The sequence below is a fragment of the Streptopelia decaocto genome (assembly GCF_964273445.1).
Source record: "Streptopelia decaocto genome assembly, chromosome: 2".
In the NCBI taxonomy this organism is placed as follows: domain Eukaryota; kingdom Metazoa; phylum Chordata; class Aves; order Columbiformes; family Columbidae; genus Streptopelia; species Streptopelia decaocto.
In genome coordinates this window covers 125,706,744-125,728,563 of record NC_138655.1, presented here as the reverse complement: position 1 = coordinate 125,728,563, position 21,820 = coordinate 125,706,744, and the positions used below count along the sequence as shown (strand labels likewise).

Below are 21,820 nucleotides of genomic sequence, written 5' to 3'. Positions count from 1 at the left end.
GATAGCATATTTTATCACATTTGATATACAGGGTCAAAGGAACAAAAAAATTAACCCTGTATTTTTGCATAAAATGTATAAATAAATTCTGATGGTGCAAGCTCAGCAAGTAGAATATTTTTACTAGTACTATCTTGTGTTAATGTTTTTGTAATCACTTATATTTCACCCGCTAACAATTGAATGCAGTTTTCTATGTTATTAACACAGTTCTACAAATCATAGGGAAAAATCCAGTATCTGAGCAAAAGAGGATAAAAGGTCACATTTTCAGAAGGTAATCTTTTCACACATACAAGAGGCAATAGGCCAAGTCACTTAGCTTTTCCTAGCTAATCAAACTGCACAATTTCAGCATAGTGGTTCTTTTTAGATGTAGGTGGTGATAAAACGATCCTCAGCTTGGGAACATGTCCAAGATACATACACACTCCCAAACACCTCCCCCTACTCACCCCACCTCCAGTTGATTTGAACACAGGCATATTTATCAATACTTTTTAAGGTAGCAACCATGCTGATGGGGACAATTATGAAACAAGTGAGAGGTCACAGTAAACCCAACTCAGAGTATGTGACCAAAGTTACGTGGGGAGAAAAACGAACTAGTGTCAGCATCAAGCATCTGTCGCTGCTGGTGCGCGGACAAAGTGAGTCCCAGAACAAGGAGGCAGTTTCGTAGATCTCCTGTTTGTCAAGTCGCCCACTGAAGCAAGCCTTGAAATCAGTGTGTGTACTGCAGCCATCTGCCTACTTTTCACTAGCGAAACTCTGACTCTTACAATTTCCTTGAAGCCATGGTCAATGTCAAGAAACAGGTACAGTTCTGATGATCGTGCATGTTTTTTTCACTTGGCAAGGGGACAAAAGGAAGGAAGAAGGAAGACAGAAGCATATAATTAGATTTTTAAAAAAGGGATTACAGGAAAAGGATCTTCATTTATTCAGGTATATTATACCCCAAAGGGATTAAGCTCTCACGGTCCCAAAAAAGCAACCAAAGAAAACAGAAAGACCAGTCTGACACAAAGAAAAAGATTTAGTTACTTTGCTTTGTAAGACAGAGCTTCTGAACTGACCTGGACTTCAGAAACCTGTCTCTGCTCTCTTCCCTCCAGTGAACAAAACCAGAATAGTTCAAATTATCTATGATAAAGTGGATTTAAAAGATCAAATACTCTCAAATCAGTACTTAATGACCAACAACCACCACGCTGCTAAGCTCCATTACTGATTAGTTTCACTGTGCAGAATCTCCATAGATAAAGCCACTTCCATTTCCAACATGGTTCATGCAACAGCTCATGCACACATCTACTGAATCTTTACCTGTTTCAAGACTCTTTTTTTTTTGAACTAACATATACTTGCTTCAACCTGTACTATACAATCTTGTTTACTTATGTACCTTCTTTCTCCCTGTTTTACTTGTGTCGTGTATCTACTTGCATTCGTGTTCTTTCTCAGGAATCCCAAAAATTCCAATAGATATTTTTTATTTGAAGAACTCTTCAATTTTTCTCTCTCCCTTTTTAATCTTTCAAAACTCAGAAGAGGTTTCCCTTATTCTCACTTCATTTTTCTTTTCTTTTACATCTTAAAAGGAAATATTTAAATGACAACCCCAAAATATCACAACGTACGATTTACATATGTGTGTGCATGGCTTACAATGTGGACTGCCCTGCACTAATTCCATTAAAACATCCTTAAGTGGACAGACACTTTGCATATAGAACTAATGAACCTAGTAAGATATGGTTGTGTGATGAAGGTAATGCTGTGTCACCAGTAAATATTAACAAAGAACTGGAAAACTACTCACATATTGGGTGAAGACATATGGTATGATTTCTCCGGAACTACAGAATTCTGAAAAAGCTCTGGTAGCTTTTACATTTAAATGCTTGCTGGGTGTGGTAGAGGCGCATATGCGTATACACACATGTATTTTAAAACCAACAGTCAATGAATTGATTTCCTGGGATTTTCAGCCCTTTGAAATCACAGATTTTGTGCAGAACCCAACATTTTTACAACTCAGTCAGGTCTTTCCCCTCTGAAACAACTGCTCCAGACAGTACTTTTTGCAGATAAAAGAAACGTTGCTCTTGAAAAGTCTTATGTACAACATATAGAAAAAAGAAAAAAAAGAAAAAAATGTCAGCTTACCATCATGTGGGTAGTCTAAGGGATTCTAACTTTGGAGAAACAGAAGAAGTATTACGTCTTCTTCTAAACATAAAGAATGCACCTTTTGGAGTTAAACTCAGTATTTCCATAGAGCATATACAGAGTAATCAACAAAATTAGTGAAATGTTTCAAACTTCTTATTCCACAGAATAACCTGACGAAAGCAGACCACTCACTAATAAAGTGCAACTTAATAAATCATGTGAAATCTTATTTTGTTCAAACCCTTACTAACTCCTAGCACCATCTGTTACCATCAAAACTATATGACAAGATATGATATATAATTAATAGGTAAACAACAATCTAATTAAAATGGACAAATACTCCATGTTCCTGCCATTTGGGAGCTCTAATTACAGACTAAATTTTAAGCTTGAATTAAATATTTAAGCTGGAAAATTAACTTTCCTTCTCGAGCCTTGAATACATTAATACAGATATGTGAAGCGACTTCCTGATGGGAACTTAAACATGTAATTTAGTTTCATCAAAGCAGTTACTAATTGTTAAGCAGCAGTACCTTACCATATGTACACAATAGCTATTTAGAGCCGAAAAGGTGGTTTTAAAGTACCCCTCTGCAACCCTTTCCTGACATAAATATAAAATGTATATACAGCACAGCAGTTTACACTACACAGTGAAAATAAATTACATAGAGACTTCAGCTTTCAATGGGTCTTAGCATGCATAAGTCTGAATAGATCTGGATAAACAAATGCGTATTTTTGCTGCTGAAGAAACTAAAGAACGTCTAGAAAAGTTAAGCTATTCTTACATTCTCCTTACTTGAAAAACTTAAGAGGAAAAATATGCAATTTGCCCAAGCTGTCTAGCAAAACAAAATGGTGAAAAAAACAGGTATTTCATCTAACTGAATAAGATGATTCAGATTTTCTTAAATACTAACATCAAAGTGACAGAAATATGAAGAAAATGGAGACCAGCATTACACAAAACATCATTAAAAGGTTCCAAGTGTGCAAGTGGCTAAAATTTATCTCAAATTAATGCACCACAATGGATATTAACATTATGGTATTAGAAATCTAAAAAGTACACTAACATAGGTATTTGGAATATTTGCATTCTGACCAGTACTCAAGATGTCAGGTGTTTAACAGTGCTGACCCCTCAAGAACAGACTTCAATATTTTAGAAAAAAAAAATCTCTGTTCTGTATGCAAACCACAATGCTTTCCAAACACTGCTGAGTCGAACCTACTTGCAAAGCATTTTCTTCATCTTATGGATACAGAAAGTGAGGCACAAGGATGCTGGGTGACACCCACAACCATATGTCAAGGCTTCAACGGTGTAAAATACTCCACGTATATGGAACGCTATGCTTTTCTGTGCTCACGTGGAACTTTTTTAAGGGAGTGCGTACAAAGATTTCAGTACGTTTTCGGTCAGGAGTTGACTTTTACAGGCTCTTGTGGCTTGAGTCAGTGATATACATGAAACAAGAATCCAGCTTTCTTGATCGTCAATATTCTCTTCTAATCCTAATGTTCTCCTTTCACACAACAGAAATACATTACACTTGCTCTAATTTAGATTCAACTGCAGAAAAGCAAGACATAATGTTAAGACAAGTAGTGCATTTTCCTTTTTAAGTATCCTTGAGAGGGTATGTTACTTATACAAGCGAGGAACAGAAGATAATGAAATGTTATCTATCCATTTAACCTTAAGAATTTCATTTTCAGTATAAATACAGACAACAGATAAATTACCAGGCCATGACTTCATCAAAGGATTCAAGTGACATCAAAACCAAACCTCACGAGCTATTGCTCATGATGTCACTACAAACCCCCAAGGGATTTCTCATTCTGTAACTCACAACATGGCAGCTTCTCAATTTACGTAGTTAATAGACTGGAGTCCCAGAATATGCTTCAGGACCTACTGTGCTTCCGCTGCTCCTTCACTGCTATCTTTCATCTCATTCCTATCATACAGTTATATTTTTACTCCTTACCCACAACAAAAGTACAAGGGCAGTTTACAATAAGCTGGTATTTTCAGTTACACAGACCCTAATATTGTTCTTTATACAGAGCTTTAGACCTGACTTGTATTATGTAAGCAAAATTTACATTTTAAATGTACTGAATCTCTTAAATATTATAAGCCACTTATTTTTACAATAGCCATGTCTTCAACATACTTTCATAATACAGTCTGTGAAGCTACTTAAAAATGATTAAATAATTCCTTGGCAGTAAAAACAATGAACATCTTCAATCCTGGACAAAGCTGACTTGGAACTTAGATACTATAAATATCTTTTAGAGCCTTCCTTCTGTGAATTTCACCCATGTCTGTCCATCCACCATTTTCTCTTTGTTTCTTTTCATCAGTACTCCTGAGCTATTTAGCTTTAGGTGGGCCCACAGCTTATGTTTCAGTCTGTATTTTCCAAGTGATTAGAGTAGGTACTCTATATAACATACAGACACTCTTCCATTAGGTGCTGGAAACATGCAAGGACTCCTCTAGCTGCACATGCTTAATTCATTTGGCCAAGCTAACTGGACAGGAACACTGCACAATTCAGTCATTTCAAAGTGGAAACACCAAACCGTGCTGATGAGAGCAGGAAAAAAACAGTTTTCTCCAAGCCCAACCAGGGAACCAAATGCAGACACCACATGAATATTCTTCTTGTGGTGGACACAAGTCATGACAAAGATATGCTCCGCTACCTCGCAGCCATTAGAATTTATCTTCTTTTAATGAGAGTTGGTTAGGTTTTGAATCACAGCCTGATTAGAGGGAGAGACTGCTGGTAGGCAAAACTAAGTACCAAGTTCTGGGGAGCGCTGTTGTTCCCTCTGCAGTTCAAAACACAGCCGTATTCTTTCCAGGCCTATTTATAGACCATATTGTACTGTACATGTGCCACGGATCCTAATGTGAGGAAAATTATATAGATATTCAAAGCATGACATATTGATTCAACATATTGAACGGATTGTTTTTTCCTCTATTTATTTAAATGATTATAATAGTTTATAGTGAGCTTAGCCCTTGAGACAGATGGTTGTAAACTCAAAATTTAAGTTTTAAATAACTGTATTAAAATGAAGTAAATTATTTTATCCACCCTCCTCATTAGAAGGAGAATGAATTTATCTAAACACAGTCTTTAACCCTCTCCTGAGTTGTTTGTGACTATTTATCAAAGAAAGTGAACTTCCTAAATTGTTTCTGCTGATGAATTCACAACTCATTGACAGGAATTTAAAAATATGTCTCATTAAAATGTGTCCGATATGCATAATGTTTTTTTTTACATTGTGATGGGCAAAAGTAAGCTTGGTTTTAGGGCAAATAAGGGAATTCTACAATTATCCATTTTGAAAAGAGCTTTAAACTGTAAGTCTACAGTTTATATCTCATCTAATTCTTTCCAAGAGAAAATTTCTAAATTGCCAGGCACAAAAGCATGAAGTAAAAAACTCTGCCCATAACTCATGCAAGTGAATGAGACAGTTTTCCCTTAAAGACTACAGCTCTACAAGAGTTCTCCCTGTGAAAAATACTGAATTGTATTTAATGTACAAGAGCTTTATCCCTTTCTATTTCCCTATTTTCCAAGCATCCCTTTTGTTCTTTCCCTCTTAGCTCTCTGTCATTGCACCTTATGATAAGCTCTGAGTTTCACTGCTGGACAACATCAAAGACCAGATCATTTTACAAGTCACTCAGTATTTAAATATGGTAACTAAGCTTCATGTCACTAACTCCATTTGTGTCATTTAATAAAAAATATGCACTGATAAATGTGTTACCCATTCAAGCCTGATGATCAGCCCAAGATCTGTACAAACCAGTTCGAGTTCCATTAGGTACTTCTAAGAGATTCACAAAAGGTGGATTTATGTCAGCATTGGAAATTACTCAATAGGGGCAGACAGGTAGGAAGAAAGTTAATGCTGAGGACCAATGTTCAGGCAATGTATCTTTTAAGGGGTTTTAATCTGGACTGTTCAGTGCCAAAAGCCCACTAGCAGCTGTTTTAAAAGTAGTTCATTTACACGCTGCTGGTAGGAACTTCTGATTTAGATTAATCCAGAAGAAATACATTTTCCCAATGCTGGCACTACTCTGCAGTATGAACACAAGCACAGTGGGGACAATTTGCTTCAAAGATACATTCCTGATCCAAACTAAAATGTTAACCTAGGACCACACCAGGAAAATCAGACCTGCCTTCAATTAAACTGGTTACTCAAGGGTGCACATAAAGGTCCACTAAAACGTTTTTTAGGAAGCCTGCAAGCAGAAAGAAGCATCGACACTTGCTAAGTTAAATCAACAGGTTCTCATGCTATAATGCTGCTGGGTAAAGAACATCTTACTTAAAATACCACTGGTCTCCCTTCATCTTTGCTTTCAGCAGGCAGCAAGGTAAGCACACGGCAGGTCCATGAGGAGAGGTCAATGACCATTCAGGCAGATGTCAGACCATGAAAGGTGTCAATGTTTTTTAAGTCTAGCAGTTCCAGACTTAGTAATGGCTGTGAAAACTGTTAGAGTAATACTGAGTCAGAAAGTTTATGTGCATGTGTTTTAGGTGGGTTTTTTTGGTCGGTTGGTTGGTTGTTTTGGTTTGGGTTTCTTATTTTTCTTTTGTGTGTTTGGATTTGTTTTGTTTTTGTGAATGAAAACTAAAAAAAAAAAATATTTAGGAAATCAGATTCAGTGAGATATTTGATAGAGATGGAACCTTTTTTCTTTGGTATTTAAAGACACTTAGTAGATGCAATGACATACTTTAGAGTAATTCTGAAGAATCTGTCCTGTTAAACTAATACACCAAATTTGAAATTTTGTAGTGAAATTATAGTTTCACTACGTAAGATGACAAAAGAAACAGTAGAAAACTTAAAGAGAGCAGCTACAAAAAGAATTAAGGTGGTGTGCTATCCTATTGCTTTTTGAAGCTGTTCTATTTTTCTACAAATCAGATAGTTCAATTGCCAGTATGGGCCAAATACCTGTGCAAAAACTTGTTTTCTGTTGAGCTTGCAAAAGCAACACCTCTGTAGTGTGAATTTAGACCCTCACCTGAGCGAAGAAGATAGAGACCACTATAAGGCTTAACAAGCACTTCTTAGCATTATTCTGCATTCTCCCATTACCTGTTTTTCTTTAGTACCACTGAGGAACAATTTGCATTGCCAGAGAGGTGTTATCAGTAATACCTGCTCACTTGGGATGGTCTTATTTTCACATCCTGTTTAACTGCCCCAACTTGAAGTACCTGATACGCAAGTCTTGTTCATAAGAGCTACTTAACTCAGTATTTTTTGTCATTATTAGATGAGTTTCCTGAGATAGAAGAAAGATCTTCTTTTATATATACAGGGTCCTGTCCAAATCAGAAATTAGTATATTCCAATGCTATGCAATCCTCTTGAGTTCCACACTGGTTAGAGAAACTTGGTCAATAACACTACTGAATTAGGTTACATGTTTAATTAATTATTTAAACGAAACAATATAATAGTAAATAAAACTGCGAGCCATTGGCTATGAATAAATATGTTCTTTCAAGAGGCTACTAAAAATTCCTCATAGTAATCATAATTAATAATAAACTATTTGGCTGAAGGAGTAACCACTGTAATGGATCACAAAATAAGTGACACAATATGAAGTGCAAAATATTCATGTAAGAAGAGGAACTAGATACAGAAAACTGATATTGCACACAAATTGCTCGTGTCTGCAATTATCTTCCTCACACGTTAATATCATTTTGGCATCTTACTGTATCTTTTATCTCACCAGGAATTTTAATTCGGAACCAAAATTATCAATAACTTTATTCACAAAATCTACCAGTCTCCCCTCCTAGCCTGATTTCATACAATCCCACAAATGTCAACTGGTTTTATATATCCTGTGGTAAATCCAGTGACAGATACTGTGCAGGAACAGAAGTTTAGAGCATTCACATTCCCTATAAGGACAAATATTTCCTTTCTCTTGTTTACTATGCCATACAATTCACAACAACATTCTATTATATGGTGTCACTCGGAACATACAGTACTCATTTCATTTGATTAAAAAGTGTTTGAAAACATTATATCACATTTTAAAATACAGCCTGCATGTTTGGTTCCATTTTTGATACCCACAAATACAACAGATATTAAGAGTGTGGAAGGCATCATGAGCAGATTATAAAACAAATACTTTGACCAAAACCACAGGGCATTCTATGCCTTCAATCAAACCACAGCAATTAATATGAAATTCTAAATAGAGAATATAATGCCACATAAATAGCGTAACAGCCAAGTCCTGTCTAAGAAGCCATATGTTTTTTCCCATTGTTCAAAAAAAGGAGATGACTTCCCGTCACTTATGTTTCTGATTAGCAAGGTGATTTATGCCACAATCACTAAAAATGCCAGCAAGTGAATGAGAAAATGCATAGTGACTGCACCAGATGTGCACAATAAACAGGAATCCCATTGTAATCTCTGGTACTTAGTTTATATGAAGGTAATGTAAGAAACACTCTTGGATATGGCAAAGTCACTCTTTTTTTACATTTGACTATAAATGATATGAAATAAATTGTGTGTTTTATACTTTATGGCATGCATACATTGATAAATTAGGTACAGTTTTGTATCCCAACTTATCTACAAGACAAACCTGGCTAAGATCATGGGGATTAATTGCTTCAGAAGTGTGAAATGCAGCTTTTCCATTCTTTTCTGCACACTCAGTGAAGAAACAATGATTAATCACTGTTTAACTATTCTCTTGAGGATCTACAAGATTGCCAAAGCAGGACTTATCCTCATAAATCCAAAAAACACAGGTTTAGATTTGTTGCCAACAACTGAAAGAACACGAACTTAAAGCCATTCGTTATCAGATTAAAACAATGTCAAGGCTTTAGAACCCCCTACCAGTGCAAAATTCTTTTTAATCTGTACGTAACAATGGGAATTGAATTATCAAATCAGATTTGAGAAAAATCTATGTATTTGTATATGTGAACACATCCCCTGTTATCAGAAGTAAAACACCCAGGTAATAATAAAGCCACTTGCATTACTCCAGCATACGAAAAGCAGCATCTTTAAACAGGAATGTTGCCGCTGATATTAATGCTCAGTAAATAACAAAAAAACCAAACAGCTCAGTTAAAATTGCACCAATTTTCATTTGTTTGCAACAAATCCTACTTACGTGTATAAATAATTTGTTTAGATGTTTGAGAATTTGTTTAGTCATCTTTTCTTTTTGATACAAGAATGTACTGATGCAGTGCTTTATGTTTGTCTAACTTTATAATCAATATTTAGTAAAAATGTTCTTTAATAGCTTACTATAGACAGATGACGTGATCATGTGAGAAATGCAAAAATTACCTTTTCAAAACTTCCTCCATTTAAAGAAGGTATTTATAAAAAAGCAAAAAAATTATCAACAGCATCAGAGGAGTGACAGCCTGTTCTAAGAAGACCCAGTTTTGAAATTTTAGTACTTCTTCCTGTGCCTGTAAAGGGACACAAGTCCAACTAATGTCAAACTCTTTCTAACAAGCCACCCAGAAATAAAAAAAAAAAAAAAAAAAAACCAAAAAAGAAGAAAAGAAAAAAACAGCAAAAAACATTAAACAATGTAAAAATGAAGAAAGAAATGAACGTTTCATCCTTCAAACAGTGTCAGTAACACACAGACTGCAGTGGGAGACAGGAAACCGCCTGGGAGCTGCCAAAGACCTGGGACATGCAGGTGAACCCCTGTTGCTGCCCAGTGCTGGTAGTCCACAGCTGTCCCCACCACCTCAGCAGTGGCCTGTGGCCACCACTAGCCGGGTCCCCACGGTGCCCCAGGGCTTCCCCAGCTGCTCTCCCTCCTCTGCTCCGCTCAGCACTTTGGGGATTTTTTTTTCCCAAAAAAAAGTAAAGGCTTATAATGTCTCCTACAGTGCCACTGGGGTGCCCACCCTGGGGACAGTGCCATCACTTAACGTTGCTGCACATCACCGAAGCAGCAAGCTTAGCCATTAAAACTGCGGTGCTGTAATTTCAGTATTGTACTTTAAGAGCCACTTGCTGCAGAAAATCCACAATATGTAAGGAATTAATTCTATATTTCCAGAAAAGTGACAGTGAGCCAGAGGTCACCAGGAAGGGAAGTTAGCTTCAGTGCAAGGACAACAAGAAAAGAGGAGAGTTTAATGCAGACACTGTGAGCTCACACTCTGCACTGGCTGAAATACTGGCTAACTACATGAGAGGTAAATGCTCATCTGGATTACCCTTTCAATTGCAGCATCACTTCAAATTTTCTGCCATTTCTCTTAGTTTCACAAAATGGAAGACCTTGATTCAGTCCCAGCTCAGTGAAGGTGTTTACAAGCTTATTATCTTGCTCAGGGAAAAAATAAATAAATAAATAAATAAATAAGAAGGCAAAAAAGAAAGGCACTAAGTTTGTAAACTCATCAAATTTAGTCTGGAGAGTTGAGGCTTCAGGCAGTAAAGGAAATGCTTAACTGGCATTTCAGCTCCTTTTTCAGAGCAGTTCCTGGGGAGGAACAGTGTCCTCAGTCAAACCCTTCAGTACAACAAATATTCACTCCTGTTTGTAAAGCACTTAAAGATTTCCAACTACAGATACTAACCAGCCTATGTTTACTAGGAATTTCACATTTAAGCAGACCAATATATACTTTTGTCTGCTCCAAGAAACATCTAACAAATATTATTTCTACTGTTGTCCATTGTTATCTACTTTCTGACATGAGGTACACGGCTTGAAAGACAAAACCGACTGCATGATGCATCCCTTGCCTACAGCAAGAAAATAACGCACTGCTAACTTGGTCATTGAACAGAAGTCTTTACAAACTCATATATACTGAGGTTAACTGCTCATAAAAGTGGTTTTAACTACAGATTTTAATCTTATTTACCTAGCTGTTATTGAAAACTATTCTTTCACCTTCTCTCCAGATACGTAACTTCCAGTACCTAAATAGGAAGAGTGGTAGACTACAATTATCGTGATGTTTGTAATTTATGCATTACTAGTTTTAGGTCTACTTTAAAAACGTTTCATCGTGCACTGGAATGTGAACACTGTAATATGTGTCATCCTCCATATTAACTTCACAATATGAGTGAGGAGGAAGAAATACTTAAAAATGAGGATACCCAAGAGTTACGGATCCTGATGCTACCAGAGTAATTTAAAAATGTAGAATAAGATTCTGCTTTGCAAATGGCTAACATGCAATAAAATAGCTGATCTTACATTATTACATTTAATGGATAGACTTTTTTATTAGAGGCACAGTGTATTTCTGACAAATTTCTTATTGTAAATTATAAGCATGAATGACACATCTGATTACATATTTAAGTCTTTGAAATGTAGTGCCTGATGCATTTGCCTGTGTAACCCTTACTGTATGTTGATCACAGCAATAGAAACATTTTTAACTACCTTCAGCCATCTTTTTCTTGTTGTCTAACTACTGTAGTAACTTTCCCTTCTGTTGGACTAGTCAGCAAAACATTAAAGGTTCAGAAACAAGGAATATATAACATTACGAAACTAGTGTTGGAAACACTTATTACTTGAAAAACTCCTCCAAATATTCTTGCAGCAACCAAGAAAAACAATGTATGCACTGATGTTGAAAGATATCAGCTGCTGCAATAGTACATGGTCACTTCAATCCTTATTTTAAGAGTACTTTTGGCAATGTTGCTCCTGTGAGATGTTCCCATTGCAGTAACAACACACTTCTTTTTTTTTCCTGCCATTTTCATTTAACTAAGAGAAATTGTGCTGAGGAATGCAATCTCCACTACTCCTCACTCCAACTGGACTTACAAAAGGCACTGTACCTGGGTATAAAGCCTACGATACAGGATAAGTCTTGGGAACTCTAAAAATTTCAGGATGAAACCGTTTCTTATGACCCTTTTCCTTGGACATGAAGGAGCCTTCCACAGTAACAACCATAACAACCATGTTCCTCTATATTCCCTTTCTGGACGACTGCCAGACTATAGAATCAGCTTCCATAGGAAATAATTTGAAATGAGTTCCATTGCTTTCCACATGACTTATTTGTCCCTCTTCTCCCTACCATACTTAACTTGCATACAGACATATATGTACACAAAAGAGACACCAAGACACTGCAGCATAGATTTTACTACTCCTCTGAAGAAAGATGAGAACAAAAACCTTTAAAATGTTTAATGAAAGAATGTTTGCCACAAAATCTTCTTTTAAGATACAATACAGAACCAGAAGCTCACATCTTAGCTCCTTAAGCAGGACCCCCGACCTCTCCACACATCTTTGTGACTCAGTCTCGCACTGAGACCTCTCAGGTGAGGTTGCATAGGCCTCATCAGCTTTCACGGCGACCAGCGCCGTGTCGTACCACCCTTCAGGAGTCACCCCCAGCTCTTTGCAAGGCTCAACTGGTACTGAATGCTCCAGAGCATCTTTGCAGCAACACAGACGACAGGATCACCTTTTTCAACAGGAATAAAAAGCAGTTATTTATCTCCACTGAACACAATACGTACTACAACCTAAAGCTGCTGAATGACACCTCTGCTCTCCCACACATCTTGTCAACCAAGGCACAGTTTTCTATGACAAGGTCTCTTTTTTTTTTTTTTTCTTTTTGGTACACCAGACAGAGATCTCTCAAAGCCAATCAGAAATCATGAAACAAAATCACAACAAAAACTAAGTTATAGCCAAAAGCCTCACTGCCTTCTGTTTCAAACACAAGGAACATTCCTTGAATTCGGCATCATCTAGCATTGACAGATGGAAACACATACCTACAAAAAACATACCCTTCCCAGGAAAGTCAATGAGAGAGAACCACTCCATATAAAAATGCTAGTAATTTTAATAAATGGCAATAAATAGGGATATATTATTTAAAACAGTCATACTAATAAATATTGCTGGGGTGGAAAGTACCTTGATATTTATTACTCAGGATGGGATAAAAATCTGTAGTAGAGAACTGCATGAAATACAAACGCTTACTGTATAGCAAACAATATAATCTTTACTAGTACAATTGCATTTGCGAAAACGAAGCATTCACATAGATGTGTATATACATATACTCTTTGTTGTTTTTTAAAAAGAGGCACAACATTCAATTTTTCTCAAGTGTTTAAAGTAGGTAGTGGTCATAATCGGAAGGAAGGAAGGAAGGAAGGAAGGAAGGAAGGAAGGAAGGAAGGAAGGAAGGAAGGAAGGAAGGAAGGAAGGAAGGAAGGAAGGAAGGAAGGAAGGAAGGAAGGAAGGAAGGAAGGAAGGAAGGAAGGAAGGAAGGAAGGAAGGAAGGAAGGAAGGAAGGAAGGAAGGAAGGAAGGAAGGAAGGAAGGAAGGAAGGAAGGAAGGAAGGAAGGAAGGGACTGCAACGTTTTCTAGCTACTCAGAGTCATAAACTGAATTAATAAAGTTTTCACAGAACACAAACTTCTGTGTTTTGTTCATACCATAATAGAATCACGATTACAGAAATGTTTGAAAGCCAAAATATCTTAAGAGCGTTATTTCTCACATCTTTTGACTCAGAAGGCTTTATCATTTTCATCTACAGGTCTCACATTTCATCCTTATCTTTATCCTTATCTTTTATCTTACAAAAGTTCTCTGACGTCACATTTCTAAACAGAAAAGGAATGATGCAGAAGAAGATGAATGTAAACTTCTGCATCACTAATGATCCACGTTTCATCACAGATCTAGAGATGGACAGTAACCAAGACAGAGAGAAACCAACAGCACTTGGTTAGTGCCCACAGGGTTAATATAAGGTATTTAACTTCTAAACAAAGTGACATATAATTTCTTTCCAACTTTTTTCACAATTCTTTTTTTTTAATTATTAAACAGTAGTAGAGATTCTTGGAAAGTCTGGTTCTGATTGTGTAACGTTGTGGTTTTCAAAAGCAAAGCAGTTGCTCTCTCCAAATTTCTTTCAGAATTGTCCTTCTTGAGTCTGGAAGGAGGGTCACCAGACCAAGGAATAACTGGGAATGCTACCTGAATGAACCAATGCTTTCCACCAGGAAAGGAATGTCACTGTGATCTATGGCCAAAGAAAATTTCAGTGGTTATATCTTTTACTGAAGCAAAATCATAGGGGTTCATACTACTTGTGGAAGCGCACTTGAATTGCATAGATCTACCTTTACACCAAAAGGTTGGCTGAATGTGGAAGCCTTGGTCCCTCCTGCCACCACAAAACTAATGGATGGATACTATCCTGAGCTGGAATTACAGCTTTACCATTATTATTTTATCGAAGTCAGCAACAGCAAGAGCACCAAGGTACAATGACCAAAGGTTTATACCAGTTTCAGCTGCCTATGGAAAAAATCTTGGATGCTTCTACTGAAGCTAGAACCTGTGCTAATGCATGGCTGAGTTACTTCCCTAAAACAACCGGAGCAGAAAAGGCATGGAGAGATTCTAACAGGTTTAGGCTCAGAGGTTAAGATTGTTCTTATTCCACTAGAAAGCAATGGCAAAATAAATATATTCCAAGGCAATCACCTGTGTGTGCTGCAATAGAGAAATGAATTCTCAAGGAGATGGTAAGGAAATCAAAGCCAGCTTGATCACACAAATATACAAAACCAGCAAAGAAAATGCAACAGAAAAAAACAGTGTCTCAAACCAGGCCTAGAAGTCGTCATTACTATGGGTTTGATACTGAATGTCAAAGTTTCCATAGCAGTTTTTTTTCCCAAAAATTCAAGATACGCAGCTGGAACAATTTTATTCTTTTTTATACAATTTCCTTTTCTCCCCATGCGATCTGACTCTTGCAATGTGAATGAATACATGTGCAGTGAAGGATTAATGCAACACTGATTTTTTTTCCCTGTTTAAATAATTCTGTGTAGGCAACAGAATTTATTGGTATAAAGTAGGATTTATGGTAATATATTTCCTCTTCAAGACATAAATAAGATTTCTTAATAGTTTTCTGTAATTCATTTTCATATAGTACCACATTCTCATACATTTACTAGCATAATGCATCTGCTAGAATAGCAATTGCATACCCTGCACACTATTTTAAAAACTCTTCAATACTAACAATCTGCTAGAAATATTGTTATCCCTCTTCTTCCACAATTCATTGTCTACTTCTTGCAGTCTTTTATCTTCCTACAACAACAAACAAAACTAAACCAACAAACAAACAAAACAAGGTTTCAAACAATATGAAAGCTATCAAGCTAGAAAAGTAGAATGTTATACTGAAATAATTATCTGAAAATTTAAAGAAGGCAACAGGTCTTTATATTTCAACATTTCCCCTTATTGCATGTTGCATCGCCTTCATTTTCTGAGAAGTTAACTTTTCAGTCTCTGGTGGTGATAATTAGAATACGAACTGCACATATGTCTGATTTTTCAACATGGACAGAAATTATGTAATTATTCAAATTATATCAGAATTTATATTCAGAAAATTGGTTGTCAGTCAGAAGTGTCTTCTTTATAAAATGACAAAATGACTGCACTAAGAGCAGATGAATTCTAGCATGAATATCCACTCTCAGAATTCTCTCTTCTGTTATCACATTCTTAACATTTATTTGTCTTTGCTGGACTACCTCCACCTAGCAAGCCCTAGGAATGTATTTTTTTTTTCCACCGCAGATAAGAGAACTAAAAGAGATCACAACAAAGAGTGGGGTATATGTCAGACAATGAAGGACTTGGTTGCAACTACATTTTAAAATTTCAGCTGCCTAGTACAATATCAATATGCAGAAAAAAATATTTTCCACAGATTTAATGCCGGTCACCTGAAATACCCCTTGAGAGTCTTAACATTCAACCAATCCTGATGGCAGTGCCTTTTTCAGAAACTTTCCTTCAGGAGAAAAACACCCACAAGTACAGGTAGAGTTCAGAGGGCACAACTAAGCTAGAAGTTATTTTTCTATTGCTATCCATGTAGGAGTTGTACAAATGTTCCAAAACACAGAAACAGACATATCCATACATATGCACGTATAAAAGTTATTGTCAGTGTATAAGTTACTACTATCCTGAGACTGAAATAATTTATGTAACATCTGTTTTCATATTTTTTCTAATTTTTTCTAATTAACATGCATATTTAACGCATAAATGCTCAGACCACCTATTTTTCTGCTGATTTTGTCCCTTTCCTAAGTCATGTGTTCCTGTGGGGTGCTCGGCATAGATGAAGCATTAAATTTGGTTGGAGGAATAGTGGGTGAATAGTAAACAAAATATTTTGGACTATACAAAAGAGGAAAGTACGCTAAGAAAATAATCTAAAAAATCTGACACGATGGTTATAATATACAAGTAAAGAGACTTTCCAAAGAAATACAATCTTCTGTTCATGCATCAGAAGTGGAATGAAAGTGAACCCCCTAACTCTGCCCAAGACATTAAGTCAAGAGTTTAGCCTCTAAACTTTCAGTATCTCGACTTTCAGCTTGTATAGAAAAGCAGAAAGTAAAACTCTGAGCTTGTGCAAAACAAATTTAATGATGCCACAGTTGTGATTTTTTCCTTTCTCATTGCCAATGCTATAAATATTCACTTGGTGCTAGACATTACAAAGCACTGTAAGTCCACTATATGAGAAACGCACTAAATGTTGCCATTACATTGTGTTCTTCACTCAATATCAAATGGTTTAGGTTAAGCTAAAAAACTAAAAGACTGAGGAGAAAATGAAGTCAGGGGAGTGGAAAGAATTTCTCTCTTTACATTTACAGAACTAGGGGGGAAATAACATATGTTTATACAATCGAGTTCTTCCTTAGTAGCCCTTAAAACTGTGAATATGTTTTCAGCCATCCTTCTCCTACTGTCTTGTTGTTACAAATCTAAAACGAAGAGCAATAAAAGCACATGCCATCCTTTTCTGTATATATTCTACATAAACACTGGTTTAGCTGTACATCATCTACGTTTGTGTGAATTTAAAATCCATAATGCAATTCAAAGCAGAAGAAGAGGTGGGGAGGGAAGCAGGAGACTGTTCTTGTATCTGTCAGATCTTTTGTTTTGCTATCCATGGCAGAAGTCTGCTCATCCCTACAGATGGCAAGGCCTCCCTGGCCAAGCCTAAACAGACCCATTTGTGTCCTCCTGGGCCTGAAAGTCTCTCATGCCTAAAGTTCAGATATTCCTCAGCTCGTCTTATTTTAGCCATTATGAACAGAGAGACATATTACTCATTTGCCAGCTCATCAGTGAGCAGAAGACACGATCAATGCCTATCACTTGTTAGCCTTAACTATCTCCTCTCAGCACCTTCTCCCTACAGGTTTCATCAGATGCAAAGTTCGAAATGCAATCACATTCCCCGTACAATCACAGGACACCAGTGACTGGCAGGTGATCCAACAAGGAGCCCCGAAAGGCAGCACATCTCCTACCATTAACCAACCTCTTTGTTAACTGGTGTGAATGGCACATTATTTAAATGCAGAAACCATTAATCTTTCTTCTCTTTATCCCCTTTGCAACCTCAGACATATATTTTAAAATAGTAACCTTCTTAATTGCTGTGAAAGAGAACAATCTGTCTCTGTGGTCTCCAAATCAGAAGTCAAACATGTTAAATTTCTTTTCAACACTCTTAAAATATATTCAAGCCTCGAGCTGAAATAAGAATCCTCTCAGCATATAATAAAAATTAGGAATATAAACTCTCCATTCATACCTGAACAGCAATTTGCCACATTTTAATATTACAACTAAAACAAAGTGCACCTGATGAAAATATAAGTACTGCAATCTCATGCCTACAATTATTACAGCTGGAGTGGACTTCAGTGAAACCGAAACCTGGGTCTTTGCCAGTATTTATATGGAAGCGCTTAGCACCACACATTCTGTGAGCAAACTGGACATTTAATACAGCCAAAATCTCTGCAATACTCCCATTTCTTCAGCATTCTGTTGATATCCTCCAAACTGAAACACTCTGAAGTTCTTTTGAGCTTTCTAAGCCTCTTTCATTACCTTTGTATGTTTTTTAACACAAAGAATGTTACAGGCTTGAATCCTTACAAATGCAGATTTGTAAGAAGTGCAACCTGGGATTTATTAATGCATCCAAACCAACCATTAATCCTCACAATCTTTCCACAGTTACAAAGCACCTCTTTGTTTCAAACTCCTCTTCTGGCTTGGCCAGATTCCTTCTTCATTAACACTGCTGAAGGAGCCTGTGGATGGCTTCTTCACCAACCCCAAAGGCCTGGTCCTCCCCTTCCAAACCTGCCCCTATCACTTTGGTGAAAGACTTGACCACCAAGCTCCTCTTCCTCAGACAGAGCAGATAGAATCCCACCCCTTTGCTTGCCTGATGTTGGACACACATTTGCAAGGCTTTATGAAGCACCTGCTTTTATCACCACTGCAAATTTCACTGCTCTGAATTTGAACTGCGAGGTATAGGAAAAGATTTTCAGTAAAAATTTCTCAGATGCCACCCAACTTTTTTTACATCATAAGTCAATACTTCCACTATATATTAAGGAGGCATTGTTATGGTCACTATCAATGAAACTATCAAAACAAAGTCCGAAGCACTGCAGTTTTTCCTCAGTTGCAAGAGAATAAAGGGAAACTTCTGTATATGCAGAATTGCTTCTCTAGTGTAATTTTTTGAGGGAAAATATAGGAGGAGAAGATAGCACTACATGACGTGGCCTAATGTTGGGTTAGAGGAATTTCTAACAGCTTCCATTTAAATTATATAGAATCTCAAGTATTCAAAAAAACATGTCTTTAGCACTTGTACTTTAAATTTTACCAATAAATTCTGAACTAAAACTTCATTAGCTTTGAAAAGATCTAAATTATTCTACTGTTACCATCGTAACTTCTGCACATGAGCCAACATTCACAGTTCCCATTGTACTCATCATTAATAATAATCTGTATATTAAATAAACAGGTAGACTGAAGACAGCTTCCCAAAAACCTCACTGACTTTTCCCTTTGCCAATTCTAGCAGCCCAGAGACACACACTCACAAAAACTGCAAACATTTCAAAACAATTTAGCATGTTGCTAATAAGAGAGGATAGGGTCCACATGAAGTCCTTAACGGGTGGCTGTAGTATAACACTCTTGTACATGATTTTGTTTATAAGCACTATTCACCTTCGTCGAGCTCTCTGCAGCGCAGAACAGCAATCTGACTGATACATCCCGCAGGTAAAAATGCTGTGATATCCCTTGCGTAAACTCATACAGCTACATTTCAGAAACACAATTTTCATCAACAGGGAATCAAGTCCAAACTAGCAATTTATATCTTATTAAGAAATTTCTGACTACGAATTTGACTCAATTCTCTCTGTCAGTTACATTTATAACTCTCAGGTCAGACATTTGAGGATACTGTGCATTAACAAAGGGCTGAAAAACCTTTGGTTTTGCCAGTGCTAGCATTGTCTGCAAGCTCTATAAACTGCTGCATTCATTCAACTACTAAAGAATGCCTTTGCAACCAGCTGTCATAGAAGTTTTTTCTATGGAAGCAAGGTTACATGTTCACAAATTGTAGGACCAATCTACAAAATACTTCGAGCATATGCACACAAAAAATAAATCTGTAAAGTGAAGTTAAGTTTCCAAAGCACGTCAGTTCCAGAAGTCCATATAAAGATTCAAGAATATCAGGTTAAAAGGCACCAAGCTGCCTTGATTATATCCAGTAGATTAACAAAAAGCTATCATCCCATCTATTTACCACCTCTACATGCAAAGGTTGAAACTGTGCATTACAGAGCACCAATTATAGAAAGAAGCATCACATTTTTCCAACTATGTATTATACTTCATTGGGACATGACTCCACTTTTGGTCACTGTGCATTTGGTGTACGTTAGGTTTGCAAATGGAGACGTGAAAGCTGCACATTTAATATTGAATGTGTGACTGCCTGGTCAGCGAATCAAAGAGATTTACCAGTGTAAAGACATGAGAACCTGCTTTAATAAACTGTATGTTTCCACCTCTTACAGTGCCTTTAGCATCTGCTTAACAGGTGGTTGAAGCCATCTTAGATGTACAAATAAAAAGGAGCCCTGAACAAAATGTTTACCCTCCAACTACAGACTTTTGAAACCTCTGATAAAGGTACCAAGTTTAGCAGAGGAAAAATCACTTCACTCTTGTAAAAAGAATGTAATCATTCCTTTCTGCCTTCTCTCCATGTCCACCTAAATTTCTTATGGACTTGCAAGGAAAAGTGCCAACATACGTGGCCTCCTGATTCTCATGCACCTATAGTACTGTGTACAGAACCTCCTACATCTCTCTTCCCTAGGAGCACAGCTCTTACTGTGGACACTAAGCTTACTATAAGCATCACAGTCTTTCTGGGGATTCCAAATCCGTCATCACAGCCAGGTCAGGTTGGAGATTTTTCTGCATTCCTCAGCAAACCAGAATCACACTGGATATAAGACATGTAAAATTTAACTTCTCAGGTAAGCAGTAGATGAAAACGTACAATGGGAGTCCTACCTTCTTCAATAAATCAGAACAGAAACAACTACAAAAAGGCCTTATCTGAGAAAGGCAGGGAATAGGTCCACAGCTTTGAATGTTCAGCCCTTTCAGTTGTGAGGGGTAGGAGAAGGATCACAAACTTGATGCTGGTAGCGAGGCTGAGGAGGTCGAAGTTCTGCAGGCTCCGTTTGATGCCATATTCATACAGGGAGGATGACCTGCACTGAGCACACTATTGTCAGGTAGCTGGTGGATTAACTACTTATTTTTATCAGAACTTTTTGTTTTTCCAATTTCCACTTTTCAAAATCAATTAATTGAAAATAACTGATTAATTAAAGTTTCTGATATACTAAACATCTTCAACCTTAACTCACTTGACAGAAGTGTGTTTTCTACCTGCTGTATTTTCAAAACACATCACGAAAGAAGTAACAAAATCTTTGAAGGTACATGTGAATGATCTCTTTCAGTGCCAGATTTCAAGTAAAAATGGATTAATGTGGCCATCTTGAGCACAACACCATGCAGAAAAATACCACTGTTAGTTTGTTCAAAACCTCTGAAGCATCTATCAAAATATGGTCACACTCTGTGAGAGAATACATGCATTCAAGTTACTGAAAAACATGATGACACCAGCAGCTGGAAAGACAAACATGTTCTATCAAGTTGTGTGCATCATCATCATCTGTTTTAAGAGATACTGTCCAGAGCTTTGTTGTGCAGAGCTTTGCTTACTGTCACGCCTGCCTTTGACCTCCACAACACTACAGAAATATTTTGCTTTTTAATTTCTCTACCACTTTCATAGTATGAGACTATATTTCTTTTTTTGTGTTCTGTCCTGATCAATACTCCACATTGTAAGGGGGTCACTAATTCAGTCCAGCCTCTTGATGAGCCGACTTAAGTCTTGAGAGCAAACTTAAGGCTTGAGAGATGGCACTGGTAAGCTGCATGTCCCCCAAAAGCATATACAAAGCTTGCATCTTTACACTGATTTACTGAACGCAGCAGCTCGTTTTAATAAAACCATCC

General features: G+C 36.9%; 1 protein-coding gene across 13 annotated transcripts in view; it reads right to left on the bottom strand.

Annotated features, from left to right (window-relative positions):
- TBC1D5 (TBC1 domain family member 5) overlaps nt 1-21,820 on the bottom strand; it is a 315,400-nt gene that overhangs the window by 217,754 nt on the left and 75,826 nt on the right. Inside the window, exon 1 of one of the 13 annotated variants that reach the window (XM_082046565.1) lies at nt 20,795-20,878. The exons of the other annotated variants lie outside the window; for them this stretch is intronic. The gene's annotated coding sequence lies outside the window, so the exon portion shown is untranslated. Of the gene's footprint in view, nt 1-20,794; nt 20,879-21,820 lie in introns of those variants that run through there. 13 annotated transcript variants of the gene reach the window in all.